This window comes from Cryptomeria japonica, chromosome 6 (assembly GCF_030272615.1).
Source record: "Cryptomeria japonica chromosome 6, Sugi_1.0, whole genome shotgun sequence".
Taxonomy (NCBI): Eukaryota; Viridiplantae; Streptophyta; class Pinopsida; order Cupressales; family Cupressaceae; genus Cryptomeria; species Cryptomeria japonica.
The window spans coordinates 534,348,815-534,361,742 of NC_081410.1; positions in this window are offsets into that span (position 1 = coordinate 534,348,815).

Here is a 12,928-nt window from a genome sequence, read left to right on the forward strand (position 1 = left end):
CACTCCAATTCACACAGCTGAGCTTCTATTTATACAAGGTTATTCATTGAAACCCTCAACTAAGTCAACCACCGACATAATATACATGAATTACATAAAGTTAGCCACCACAAGCAACTATACAGAATGTGATCCACTCTAGGAGATAAAGGAGACCCAAATACATCATTCTAAGTTGATTGTAATGAACCACACACACTAGCACATCCTCCAAATTTGAAATCCAATGTAATATGTAGAAAAATAATGCAACACATTAACCAATTGGCCCAAAATTATCATCCAATGCAAATTACTCAATGTAGATCTACACACACCATGATAAGACCCATATCAATATTATAACTCAACCTCTAATACATATGTGGACCAAATGATCCAAATAAGATAAATCAACTGAGCCGACCAAAGACAAACACAACTAGCAACATCGAACATAAAACAACATATCTTCACTTGCGGATCAAACCAACACTAGAAATTTGAACTAGAACAATGAACAAACCATATGAAAATGTCTCTAATGATCCAATATTTTGAATGGTTCTTCTGCACATATTTTTTAGGTGTCTTAGGTGCTTTTTCAGGTTCCTTCTTTTCTGCATTTATCTCTTCTTTGTCTTCCAAAACACCCTTCTCTTTCGTAGCAATAGGGGCATCCTCTATCTCAACCTCAGGTTCTAGTGTAGCATAATTCCATTCTTCACTTACTCTGACATTCATACTTTCTACAATATTCTTCAACCATTTTTGTAGCACCAATGTGCCTTGCTCTTTGTAGAGTATCCTAGAAATATTCCTTTGTCTGATCTTGCATCAAACTTTTCTAAATCCTCTTGATCCCTTCTTATGTGGCACTTGCTTCAAAATATTTTGAAATATTTGACTGTCAGTGATCTTCCATGCCATAGTTCATACAGTGTCTTTGTGTGATTCACTCTTATTTGTAATTTGTTAAGAATATATACAACAATATGCACAACTTATTTCCAATACACATTAGGTAGATTAGCATCTTTCTACTGTGGAGTCCTAGGTGTAGATAATTTCCTTCTAATGCCATGTTCTTCACAAAATATATTAAATTCATTTGATGTAAACTCTCCTCCTCTATTAGACCTCAAATAGTTGATTTTAGCATCTATTTATTCTCAACCATAGAGTTGCATATGTTAATTATATCTAATGCTTTAGAATTTTATTTTAAGAAATTAACACGTCATTCTAGAATAATCATCAATGAGCAACATAAAATACCTTTTATCATTTAGTCTTGTCCTTGTAGGTTTATATAGATCTATATGAATCAACTCCAAAGGCCTTGTGGTAAAGTACTCCTTGTTCTTGAATTTGTTCCTTATTTACTTTCCTATTCGACATTCCTTGCACATTGTATTGGAAAGTTTGATAATCTTTGGCAAATCTCTCACCACCTAAGTAGAACTAATTTTCACCATGCTGTCAAAGTTAACATGTCCCAACCTTTTGTACCATAACCAACAGTCATTTCTCTATGCCAACAGAAGACTACTTCCATTTTTTTCTTTCACATATTAGACACTACCATTTGTTCTTATCCCTTTTGCAACTAATATTTCAGAATCTCCTTTTATGATCTCACGTTTGGACCCATGAATATGAGCTTGTAACCCTTACAACACATATAACTCACACTCAAAAGATTGTGTCTCAAACCTTTAACATAACAAAAATCATCTATCTTATGCTTACCATTAATGGATATGGTTCCTTTTCCACAAATAGATGCAACCTCCTCACCAAAAAATTGTTGGAATCAAGGAACACTAAGAGGGAAGGGGTGAATTAGTGTTCTGCAATTTTTACCATTCTTAATCTGATTCTTCAACCACTTAATGCAAATGAACAAAAGAAAAAAGAAAACACATAAAGCAAATATCCACAACACCATACCACCAAGATTTTTACATGAAAACCTGGTTAAGGGAAAAAACACAGTGGGATTGAGACCCACAATATTAATATAATTTATTAAAAGTACAGAAATATTACATAAGGGGAATACACATGCATTCAGGCATGCTGCCTAGAGCTCACTGCTCAAATTATAATAAGGTCTACAACCCTGGAAGGCTCACTGCTTTACAAAATGATTACAAAGATTACAACAAGGTTTGAACTATTGAATAACATCAACAAATGCCTTAGTATAATTTTGGTTAAGCACAAAACACATAATCTTACTCAACTCTGCTATACTACTCTATTTTTCTATTTTTCTATATTCCAAAGCACAAATCCTTCACTTGTGCATGCAAAACTATGCAAAATAACTCACAAATACTTTCCACATAACCATTGATTCGAAAAATAATAATATCAATCACTCTTATATATCCGCAACATCAAATTAGGTATTTACATGTCGGCCCAAAAATGCATCACACAAATGAAACATGTATACCAAGTCGGCTCAATCCGAACTCAAACGCATATGTGAACCAAAAAAAAAATTATACACGCTTCCCACATGTTGGATAAACATCCTCAAACACACAAATGATCACCAAAATCAATCCACAAGATCCGCACAATGAATATCCACACGTTACTACTGATGAACACTATTTTAACCAAAAACCTGTACACTAGATCTTCCAACTTACTCAAGAATTATCATTGGAGACCACAAACCTAGAATAAGGTAGATTACACATCCACAATGTTTCTCCGAGATCCAAAATGAACTACCAATCAAAATACTGCATACTACCGGTTACACTGCTCTATATCACTGGACCTCACCAGACCTTAGCAAAACTCAATCACACTTCTGCTATGAATGAATTATGAACCGCAGATGGAATGTCTCATATTAGTTTCCATCAATGACAACATCTGATCATCTATGTAGTTCCTCTTGCCATCAATCTCCCCCTTTGGCATTGATGGCAACACTTAGTGGAAAATGACTAAGTGTTGGAACCAAAACCAAAATACTATACACTACAATACTCCAAAAATCTAACAACCAAACTCCAAAAATCAAAAACTCCCACTTAGATCAACAATTTTCACTCTTATACACTCCCCTTTTGCAATCAATGGAAAATATGGGGTTTTGAATGTCAAAATTCAAGCCAAAATGTTATATACATATATGCACACAATCTTTACCTACAAAAATTTGAAGATATCTGCATAAGTTCTCTTCAATGATTCCAAGTGGCTATCTCAGCCCTTCTTCATGCATTCTAAAATCGTTATAAGGCCACTAAACAAATATTCTTATGTCTCTGTTGGTTTGAGATCTGAAGGTTCACTACTAGCCTGAGCATCCTTAGCATCTGTGAAGGCACTAAACATAGTGTCCAACTTAGGAGTAATATGACTCCAAAGTTCACTAACTTTGCCAATTATTCTTTCCCTGCCATAGCCCAAACTCCTGATCTTCTCAAGGAATGATATCACTTGATTGTCATGCCTACTCACAGAAACTAACAGTGGATCAACCAACTTAGATATCTAGGCTAACTCATCCTCATGCTCCTTATACTTTTTCTCTGTATCCTCAGTGAATTTAGATAATGATAAGCATGATTTATAAATATTTCCTCCTTCTGATAATGCATCTTGCATGCTCTTTACAAAAGTATCCAATGTGGCTCTATCATCAATAATCATCATCTTCAAAGTCCAAAGCCTTTTTGCATTGAACTCATTCTGAACCTTCACCTCAACAAATTTCTCAAAATATTCAAAGTGAGTGTCCACTGAATTGATGAAATTTTCAGCTGATCAGATGGGGTGTCAGATGTATCCTTGTGAAATGAGGGTATAAGTTTCTCTAGAACATCTAATTCTAGGGTTAGTAGCATAATGTCTTCAGTGTGATACTTCAAGAGATCCTCACTGGCCTTAGCTTGAGAAAATTATTCCAGTTGAAGCTTCTGGATAGACACCAGAGAGGCGAGGTTAATCAGACCTTGCACAAATTCTGGATAATCAATAACTTGCTTGCCCTTCACTTCTCCTACAATGTCTCTTTCTTGTAGAATATATTCTTGTTTGACCTCTACCTCCTCTTTCTTTGCATTCTTCTCTACTTCATCCTCCTTCTTAGGTATCTCAGTGTCAACTGGAGGATTTTGAGCATCCTCAACCTCATTATCATTACCTACTTCTCCTTGAACCTTATCAACTACATCGACATCTTGTTCTTGTCTTCCAGACCATTCCTATTCATATTTTTGCTTCTGCAATATTTTGCAATGTGACCGGATTTGTTGCAAGCATAGCAAACAACATTTCCTTATCTAGGCCTATAGTTCATCTGATTTCCTCTTGATCTCAATTGATCAGGAACATGTCCAAACCTACCACATGCATAACATATGACATTTCTCCTATTTTGAAAATTATTCATCACACTTCTGCATTCATTAGCTTTATGCCCATACTTATTGCATTTGAAACATTGACCGAAGAAGGATGGACCATTATTATTCGTCCTATTTTTGCATTGACTAGCCATATGACCAAATTTATTGCAAACAAAAAAATTACCATTGAACTTATGAGCATCAGGTTGCCTTACTGGAGGCCTTCTAGAATTGTTCTTCTGATGTGCTGATTTGGTATTGCCTTGGCCAGATCGAGAGCTTTCAGTTTTCTCAAATCCAAGACCTCTTGTGTCATTAGAATTCTTCTAGCTTTCAAGCATTTCTTCAAGTCTAGCTTAGCTGATCTAGAAATTCTCCTTATACTCATTTGTAGCTTTAAGATCATATTTAAGAAGAAGGATTTGCTTTCCAAGCTCTTCCTTGGTTTCAAGCAAATCATGGTTCAGTTGGTCATTCTTACAATCAAGTATGCAAAATTCTTTAGATTTATCTTTTAGGGACTAAATAAGAGTCTCCTCATTCTTCTTCCTTTCTTCAATCTCCTTTATCAATCTCATCACTATAGATTCCATCTCATTCTTCTAGATTCATTAATTCTAGCAAGTTTCTCACACTCTTTTGTATTTTCCTTCAGGGCTTCCTCATCCATATTTTTATTTTTTTTCTTTAAGTTGATCAACAAGCTCCTATCTCTTTTCCGTGGACCTACTTATTTGCTCCTTCAATGACTGAATGTAATTTTTAGCATCCTTAAGATTAGTTTTCAATTCCTAGACTTTGTCTTTGGACTGATCAAGATCATCTACTGTAACAAGTTGTTGTCTAAGACCATCTGAATCCATTGATTCACCTTCCCAGATCCTCCTCAAGTTGTTAGGATTCTTTCGAGGAACTAGGATTTGATACCAATTGTTGGAATCAAGGAACACAGAGAGGGGGGATGAATCAATGATTTGCAATCTTTAACATTATTAATCTGATTCTTCAACTACTTAATGCAAATGAACAAAAGAAAAAAACAAACACATAAAGAAAATATTCACAACACCATAACACCAGGATTTTTACGTGGAAACCCGGTTAAGAGAAAAACCACGGTGGGATTGAGACCCACAATATTAATGTACTATGTTATAAGTATAGAAATGTTACATAAGGGGAATGCACATGCATTCAAGAACACTGCCTAGAGCTCACTGCTCAAATTACAATAAGGACTACAACCCCGGAAGGCTCACTGCTTTACAAAATGATTACAAAGATTAAAAGAATGTTTGAACTATTGAATAGCATCAACAAATGCTTGAGTATAGTTCTGCTTAAGCACAAAACACATAATCTTACTTAGCTCTGTTATACTACTTTGTTCTGCTATATGCTGGAGCACAAATCCTTCACTTGTGCATGTGAATTTGCACACAATCTCTCACAAATTCTTTTCACAGAACCACCGATTCCAAAAATGGCAATATCAATCGCTCTTATATATCCACAACATTAAATTAGGTCTTTTACATGTCAGCCCAAAAACGCAAAACACACAAGTGAAATGTGTATACCAAGTTGGTTCAATCTGAACTCAAATGCATATGTGGATCAAAACAAATTGTCCACACGCTTCCCACATGTTGGCTAAACATCCTCAAACACATAAATGACCACCAAAATTGATCCATAATATCCGCACGATCAATATTCACATGTTGTTGCTGATGAACATTGTTCCAACCAAAAACCTGTACACTGGATCTTCCAACTTACTCAAGAATCATCACCGGAGGCCACAAACCTGGAATAAGGTAGATTACACATCCATAATGCTTCTCTGAGATCCAAAATGAACCACAAATCAAAATACTACATACTGCCAAATACACTGTTCTATCTCACCAGACCTTACCAAAACTCAATCACACTTCCGGTATGAACAAATTATGAACTGCGGATGGAATATCTGACATCAGTTGCCATCAATGACACCATCTGGTCATCTATGCATTGTCTCTTTCCAACACAAATTTTATTGATCTACCATCATATTTTTCAAAGTCTATGAACTTCCTTTTGTTTCATGTCATATGATTTGAGCATCCAGAATCAATTATTCAAGCTTTAAGTTCCACTTTTACATGGAATGGAGTCTTCACAACCATTGATCTTTTACTATTATTCTCATCATCTGGAGTACCAAACCATTCATTATCCTTTTCTTCTACGGACAAAAAATAATGATTCATCATTTGAGTCATCACAATATTCTTCTTCTTCTTCTTCTTCTTCTTCATCTTCAGAGGAATAGGTCTCCATTGAACATAAACTCTTTTTCGGCTTATCTTTGTCATCTATTCTTTTATTTTTGTCATCTCTCCTACAACTATCCTTTCTTTTGTTATCATCATCTAATATATTATATTTATCATCCCTAAAAGTACATCTAACAACATAATGACCAATTCTTCTACAATTGAAACATTTAAAGGGCAACTTACTATTATATTTTCTGGATCCTTTTTTCAGTCTTCTCACAAATTTTTCTTCCACTTCATCCATGCCATTGCTTGTTTTAGGTTCATCTTCAATATTTTTGGTAACTTTGAATGTTGCTTCCTTCTTCTCATCACGTTGATCACTAAGCTCCACAATCTTAAAGGCAAAGAGTGATCCATGGAGCTAATCCAAAGTGTATTTATCGATATCATGACTTTCTTCAATGACGTACTTCTTAAGTTTATAATAGTTAGGCAATGTTCTCATCACTTTTCTCACAACTTGATTGTCTTCTATTTTTCCACCAATACCTTTGATTGTATTTACTATCTCATTCACTTAGTGCAGGTGACCTTCAATGTTCTCATCTTTAGACATCCTTAGTGTTTCGAATCTATACTTTAGATTCTCCATTTTGACTTGCTTTGTCTTCTCATCTCCTTCATAAATGATACTCAACTTATCCCAAATTTTCTTTGCACTTTGCATCCATTGATCTTTAAAAACTTTGAGCCACTCAAACTACTAAAAAGTATATTTCTTGGAATTATTTTCATGATCCTTGATCTCATCTAGAGTAGTAAGACAGCCATTTGGAGCAGTATAACTAGATTTGATAATGTCCCATATTCCAAGCGATAGATAATTCAAATGATATTGCATCCATGACTTTGAAGCAAAATAATTTATACCATCAAATTTTGGTGCCTTGAAATAGTTCTCATGTGCCATCCTGAACCTTCCTCAAGTGGTTAAGCTTCACTAAGAGGAATCTTTCTCTAATACCAATTATTGAACACACCACAAGACTGAGAGAGAGGGGCGTGAATCAGTTCGAAACTTAAAACAACTAATTTATAATCCTTTAAACTTTAAATCACAATTAACTCATCTATACAATTATGAAACATGAAACCATAAAAGCACAATACACACAAGAACACCATATTTACGTGGAAAGCTCAAGAAGTGAAAACCCACAATGAGAATCACAAACACAATATGAATAACTAATTACAATATTTTAAGCTCAAGGCAAAGGAATCTTACTACACTTGATTGGAATTTTGATACTAAGGCACACAGTCTTAGGGAAAGATACAAGGGACTTGAAAAACTGAGACACAATATCAGGGCAAGATACAAATGAATTGAATTACTGAACCACACTGCTCTAGGGTAAGATACATAGACTTCACAAGCTGCCAAAGGACTCACTATCTTTTGACATGTATAGGGAAATGATGAATTGAAATGAAAAATATCTCCTGATCATGAAACAGTCCTTAAAGTATTGTATCAAGCAAAAAATATCATGGCAAACACATCTCACTTCGTTCACTGTCTCAAATCACTTTCACATTGAAGATATGATCATCAAAGCTCATCACAAACTGAAATTCACACTTCTACTTCTTCACATATACTTGCATATTATTCACATCCAGTTTACAACAATCCACACTCCAATTCACACATCGACACTTCCATTTATACAAGTTTATTCATTGAAACCCTCAATTAGGTCAGTCACATACAAAATATACATTAATAAAATAAATTCGGCCACCACAACCAACTATACACAATATGGTCCACTCTAGGAGATAAAGGGGACCTAAATATTATTATAAGTCAATTCCAATCAACCATACACACTAGCACATCCTCCAAAGTCAGCATCCAATGTAACAACTAGAAAAACAATGAAGTGTGTTAACCAATCGGCCCAAAATCATCACCCAATGCAGATCTACACATGCCATAGTAAGACCCATGTCAACATTTTAACTCAGCCTCCAATGCATATCCAGACCAAAAGAGTATGATCCAAATAAGATAACTCAACTGAGTCGACCAGATACCAACACAACCAACAAAATTAAATACAAAACAACATATCTTCACTTGTCAATCAAACAAACACTATAAATTTGAACTAGAACAATACAAAAACCATATGAACATGTCCTCCAAGATGCAACACTTGAACCAACAGAGCAGAGCAATGCAAAGCATTCTTTGGACTAGTCTTGATGGACAACTTGAGTGTTAGTAGACTGCCACAACCAACTTAATCATCTGAGAAACTAAGGACTTGAAAATATGATAGTGTGACATCCGCATAACATAGGCATTATATCTAAACCCGCAAGACATCATCGACAAGAACTAGAGGAATGTAAAGAATTCTTCATGAGGACATTAAATACTCTTTCTTGCATTATTGCAACTTCCACTATTGTAGCCTTTTGGAAACACCTCATACTCACTTAACATCACCCCTAGAAAACATAACATCTGAACACCTATTTTTGGACCATTTACTACATCCACACAACTGAATAACTCCATCTTTCTCTTCACTTTTATTAATTTAACACACAATTGTAGACAAGCTAGACCGTCATCAAAGATAACACCAAACAAGGTTGACATCAATGATAACACACCTCAAGTTTTCAAGAAATATTTTGTAGGCTCGAAGCTATAGCTATCTACACTTGAAAAATGTACCTAAAATTATTGTTGAAGTATTAGCACTTCTGTTGTGAGCCTAGATTGACTATACACACCCACTTGATTAATTAGGCTATGATTTCTTAAGAGTGTTTTCAATTGTATTAAACCAATGAAGCCATTGACCTTTTTTGGGCCTTAGCCTTATACCCTAAAGTTAGAGTCAAAACGACCATTGTGCTTTTATTGTATGTTGTGTATTCTTGCCAAATTTGAAACACTAAACTTTCATGCACAACAAAACAAAATCTTGGAAGTCAAAATTTAAAAAATTGACCAAACACGCAACTACAATATCTTGTGCCGCAATTGACATATTTAGTACCACAATCGCTAAATCTTGTAATAACCAATGAATCCTATGCCCTAGTCACTAAATTTTGTAATGTGTCTATGACTTTCTTATTACAACTGCTAAAAACTATCACACAATTGCCATGTTAATTTATCCTTTGTTAGAGCAACCTTGTCCAAAACACCACAATTGATCAATTATGTACAACTGAGACAATTTGCATTGCAACTTTGATATCCCCTATTTCATCTTCTCCAAGATTGAGAAATTAGGGTTTATGTTAGAAATTTGAACTTTAGATTATCAGACCTATTATTAGATACCAAACACATACACCAGATACTTGATAGTTCATCCTAGCTTAACATTATACACCCTACATTAACCTTGCATTTATATATCCTAAACTTGCATCCTTAAACCAAATTTGTATTTCGATCATTCATCCATACAACATAATCAACAAACTTATCATATCTAGTTAGATCTAATCAAACCTGAGTTATCCATTGGTTGTCTTTGTTGGCCCAATTTGTCATTGCATCAAAAGACCGATCTATCAATGCCTGATAGAAACTGTAGAGATATGGATCGCATGGGAGGCGGTTAGTCCCTTTTCACGAATCTTGAGGGGAGAACTGACCATTTTTCCAGCAATATCCCCCTCCGTGTTACTCGAGGGGATTCGAACCCATGACCCAACACTCGGATACTATTTATTGGCCTCGTTTGCCATTGTGTCAAAAGACCGATCTATTAACGCTTGATACAAACTACAGTGATATGAATCACACGAGAGGCGATTAGTCCCTTGTCATGAATCTCGAGGACAATGTTGACCATTTTGCCAACAGTCTTGACCTCACATCATTTACATAATCATCCTATCTATAGTTGGGCCTAAAAATCATCAGGCTTGTTTAGATTTGACTTTAACAACCAACGTCTTGATCATTTTTCCTTTTTGAGGTCTTAACATTCCTTATGCATCTTGGTAGATTATTGCATTAGTTAGCATCAAGCATCCCAAAAATAAAAAATAGAAAATAAAAAAACAAGTATTTAGAATAATCATACATCCACAACATCCCTAGCATCTCTAGAATACATTAGCATAACACTTGATAGTTTCTAGAGGTCTTGTATTGTTAACACATGCTCACAAACCAAGAGAAAATAAATGGACCCTACATTTGACCCTAATTTTAATCCCACTAGCACAATGTACTTTGGGTCATCCTAAGAGTCACATCATACTCGAAGGGGAGCGACCTTGCAGCCATCTAATAATGAATTTTCCTTGACAAACATTTAAAAAATATGAATCAAGAGGAAATTGATGATGTGTAATGTCCGCTTCTCAATGATGAGAATTTCAGTTGGCCATTAGCCTATTCCGGAGACCCCTAGGCTAACTGGAAGCAGTAATTAGGGTCTCCAACTTTTGTGGAGATTTGTGTGTTTTCTTTAATGATGGACTAGTTGGAACTCTACAATTCAGACTGTAGATTCCTTCTAGGTTTTCCAAGAGCTTCACAAAGGTATGACATGCATTCTGTTTGGGGAATTTTTGTGAACTTACTATTTTTAGTAAGTTGATGGCAACCGTCAGGGTTTCTGGGTTTTTCTAGGTTTTTAGAGCTCATCCACAGGGTTCGAAGAGCAATCTTTTTGGAGTTATTTTTTAGGACTTACTATTTTTAGTAAGTGTTATATCAGGCAATGCTATTCTTAGCAGTTCAGTATAGAGCTCCAACCCAGTTCAGTTTTGATGGTTTCAATACTTCGGTTTCTAACTCAATTTGGCATTAATTAGTTATTGAATTAAACGTGATTTATTATATATTATTACCTTAGCCTAATGTTTTAATATTTAAATTATCTAGAGGAACGACTTAGGAAGGGAAATATATATTTTTTATCCTAAGTCTCATTTTATTTCCTAAGTCAGGTGGTACCAAAAATGAAAAATATTTCACACTTTATGATGTTTTTATGTTATAACATGTTGACCTTGGAAAAGTTCAACTAGGAGGGTTGAAGAGGGGATGCCAAGCCTTGAGGGGTCATGAAATGAAATGCAAGTGAAAAAAGGTGAATTTGGGCACCATGTGAATTTGAATTTGACCCTCCAAAATATATAAATAAGAGTGTTGAGCTCTCATTAGGTTTATTCTTGATGAATGATAATGCTATGTTGTCGGAATGGTGCCATAATTGAGCTTCGAAGTTGAGAGCTTCCTAGCAACCATCATTTTCATGCTTGAAAGATCGTACCTAGCTGATTATTTGTGACAATATTTCATCCAGAGAGATAGATTGTGTTGATTGAAGAGATTGAGAGATTTTTCAGTTTTGGTGTGTTATGTGTGTTTCTAGTTTGCTAGTTTTTGGAGTGGTTGTAGGCGATTTTCAGTCATATCTTCCTGCTCGAGTGACTGTTTGTTCAGGGTAATAGCTCGTTGGAAGCCTCTCTATTGGGCAATTCATCATCTGGAGGCTCATATCAAGTGGTTTGGTGTGCATTTTTCTCTTTTTGATCAAACTTTCCTACTGGTCGTACATATCTAGCTAACCCTAGGGCAACGTGCAACATTTTCAGTGGTGATTTGAAGGGGTTGTTGAGCTAGGGATCTGATCACCTATCCTCTAGCATTCATTTCCTACTGGTTTGGAGTTGTTTGGTAGAGTTTTGAGGGAGTTGTGTTCATTTCATTGTTGTTGGTTCATTTTTAGTGTTGCTGATAATTTCGTTTCAATTTTGGTTAAGTGTGTATTTGGGTTGCAATTTCAGTGTTATCCATTGTAATCTCTAGTAGAACTTTCCTTCTATTAGAGTTGATAATTCTCTTGTTCTGACAGTAGTTGCGGGATTCATTATTGTAAGAATTTTTCAGTAGTACTGATCAATCTCTTTGCTACAATTTACTTGTATCACACACTGCATAAGTAGAAGAGGTCGGTCATGCCGCCTATCTTTGTTTGTAATGTTGTCCTCCCGCTAAATAAGCGGTGGAGTTTATAGTAATCTTCATTTCCAATCCTCCCCTTGCATAAGCAGTAGAGTGATTGTTGTTTCAGTTGTTTGGTTGGTTCCTAGCTAGTTTACCACCAGGAAGTTTAAGAATTTCCTTCACCCGCTATATAAGCGGAAGGGGTTAGCTTACCGCCCAAGTATTGTAATAATTTTTCAGTATTTTGCAACTAACAATCCCCTCAACATTGTATGCTCTTACCTTCCCAG